The following is a 3,349-nucleotide window of genomic DNA, read 5'->3' as shown; positions in this document are numbered from 1 at the left end:
ACAAGTTCAGATTCAAAGTCGGGGGGTATAACTGGTTAGTGTTAGTCATTTTGTTTTTTCCGTTTGAATAGTTTCAAATTTTTAAATCCGGAACCTTTTATAACTCTATAAGGTGCGACTTTGCACAATGTTTCATGTTGCTAATACTATAATATAACCGGCGTACAAAGCCTTTTATAAACTATGTTGTATGTGTCCTAAAATAAAATAACGACTTACTACATAATGAACACGATTTATTTCATACAAAAATATTTGAAATATACATGTAATTCAGTCATACATTCATTCTCACAGTCATGACTTTTAAAGTCGATCTCATTTATGCATATTTATACATATTTCAAACAGATCTAGTTGAAGCATACAATGAATGGCCTGGCGCCCTCATAATGATTTACAAAATACATGTATATATAATTTGTCATTGTTTTAAGATTAAAGATTTAAATATGATATACTTCGTATGCAAGGAAAGTAAATGTACTGAATATATGTATGACAAATCAATATATTTTAGTTATTGTCACAGACACCCAACATCTTTATAAATGAAATAAACATAAAATGTATATTCAATTACATGTGTTTAAAAATGACCTTTACTGATAAAATTATTTTAAAGTACAAACTCCTTCTTACTGAAATAAATTAAGACTAGCTTTGGTCTGCTTTTGCAATTTAGGACAGCAACCAATATTGCCTTCATACCGATACCATATAAAACTGAAAGGAACACTCAAACTCAGGTGTCGAAAATAAGCTGACGCCATGAATATGTTGTCAAAGGGTATAAACGGTGTCCTCTAGATCAGCAATCAAATTACTGATCAAAACACAGAAAATGTAAATAATATCAGTAAATTTCTGATTAAAATGGCAAAGAGTTCTTTAACAACTTTAAGATCAAGTTTGTCTGCATTAGACATCGATTAAAAAAACTTAAGTGTGCTTGGTCCTAAAAAAGCTGCTTGTTACAAGAAGAAAAACATGAGAGTACAAAAGTGGCATCTTTAATTTATGATATAACAGATAAAGTTGAGATGATATAACAATCAACAGTATGGCATATTACTTTTTGTGTTGTTAATTCTGCAATATCACTTTATCTATTTCAATAATTTGCAGAATAATACATCAAGAGAATAAATATGCTACAAAAAGGGTTGCATAATTTGCATTCTTGTGAAATATTAAATTGAAAAACATTCTTATAAACTTAAGATTATAAATCAAACAATATTTATCTCACTAACGGTTTAAAATTATCCATTAACTTTTTATCAATGCAAGTCTATGGTATATGAAATGAGACAACATGTCTTAGCACTTTCACTGGACGGACACTAAATAAACTAATTATAACGCTGTTGAAATTCAAAAACAAACAAACAAATGACTGAGTACTATATCGACACATATAATGAACCTTAGTGATTATATTCATTCGTTCATACAAGTTCATAACAAAATGTTAATTGCACATCTGAGCATGCTTTTTGGACTTTGGATTACACTCATTTATTTACATATAACATACTTCTGTATGTACTTTGTTTACTAAAAAACAATATATCTTATTTTTTCCATCTTTCATTCATATAAAGCACTTTAACAAAAATATTTACAATCACAATATATATGCAATATTTATGCACGTTTAGTCCAAGAAAATTCAAGTCTTAATATATAACAAACAGAAAATTGGCACTATCTACTTGACGATAGTCTTATTGTTCTTCTTAAAATATGTATCTATCTTGAATACCACAACTGTTAACAATACAAAATAATAAAGAATCCAACCTTTAAAAAATTTGTAAGGGTTCCGCGGAACCCAGTGTCTCGCCTATTTTTGCTGTAAATCACAGGCTCAACAACAATGAGGAAAAAAATCAATAAAAATATTCCTCTTGTTACTATTTTATGATCGTAAGAAAATCTAAGTCCATTTGAAAGTAAATTACAGAAAAAAACAGAGTAATCTTTTTACAAACTTTACTTCTGGATACAATCTTATGATCATAAATAAGGTTATTTCCAAGTTTGGTACAAACCCAGGATAGTTTAAGAAAGTTATTTAAATTTTAAAAACTTTAACCACAGAGTGAATGTAATGGTTCCCTGCAGAAAAAACTAAGTCCATTTATAAGTAAAATACGGAAAAAATTGAATTTTATTTTTACAAAATTTTCTTCTGGATACTATCTTATGATCATAAACAAGCTTCTGTCCAAGTTTGGTACAAACCCAGGATAGTTAAAGAAAGTTATTAAAATTCTAAAAACTTTAACCACAGAGTGAATGTAATGTTTCCCCGCAGAAAAAACTAAGTCCATTTATAAGTAAAATACGGAAAAAATGGAATTTTATTTTTACAAAATTTACTTCTGGATATTATCTTATGATCATAAACAAGCTTCTGTCCAAGTTTGGTACAAACCCAGGATAGTTTGAGAAAGTTATTAAAATTCTAAAAACTTTAACCACAGAGTGAATGTTTTGTTTCCCCGCAGAAAAAACTAAGTCCATTTATAGTAAAATACGGAAAAAATGGAATTTTATTTTTACAAAATTTACTTCTGGATACTATCTTATGATCATAAACAAGCTTCTGTCAAAGTTTGGTAGAAATCCAGTATAGTTTAAGAAAGTTATTAAAATTTCAAAAACTTTAACCACAGAGTGAATATTTGTTGACGCCGCCGACGACGCCGACGACGACGGAATGTAGGATCGCTTAGTCTCGCTTTTTCGACTAAAGTCGAAGGCTCGACAAAAAAAACTAAAAAAAAATCCATGTGGATAAGAAATTTTAAAAGAAAATTGCTGGTAGAGTCTGTCGAGAAAACAATGCATGTCTGGAAAAATAGAAAAAAAGTAGTAGAGTTTCCAAGGAGATTTAATATAAATATTCCCACAATATAGCAATACTATAGTATCTTTTAAAACTTAACTATTTAAAAATAGTATCCTGATTTTTTTTTTAAATGGTTCCAAATTCTTTTTATTCAGAAAACATGTATGCTGTTATTGAGGATATTATTGGAATGTATTTTTAGGAAACGTGTTGTCATTTTCAATGACATAATATACTAAACAAAACAAATATGGATATCAAGCAAAACGAATTTCATGGGAAAACCCAGGCTCTGAAAGTAAATTTGTACACTGTCTGATTTACAGTTTTCGAACTGACCATTAACTATCTACCTATGTTTATTATTTAGCATTGATTTTTTACGTTAGTATAAACCTGACAAACTAACAATTATGCAGTTCCCTTTACTTCCTAAGACGTCTAGGCATACATTTTAATGGTCTCATTTTGGGGGGAAATAATCAAATT

The sequence above is a fragment of the Mytilus galloprovincialis genome, chromosome 3 (assembly GCF_965363235.1).
Source record: "Mytilus galloprovincialis chromosome 3, xbMytGall1.hap1.1, whole genome shotgun sequence".
In the NCBI taxonomy this organism is placed as follows: domain Eukaryota; kingdom Metazoa; phylum Mollusca; class Bivalvia; order Mytilida; family Mytilidae; genus Mytilus; species Mytilus galloprovincialis.
Note: the sequence above shows the minus strand (reverse complement) of the source record.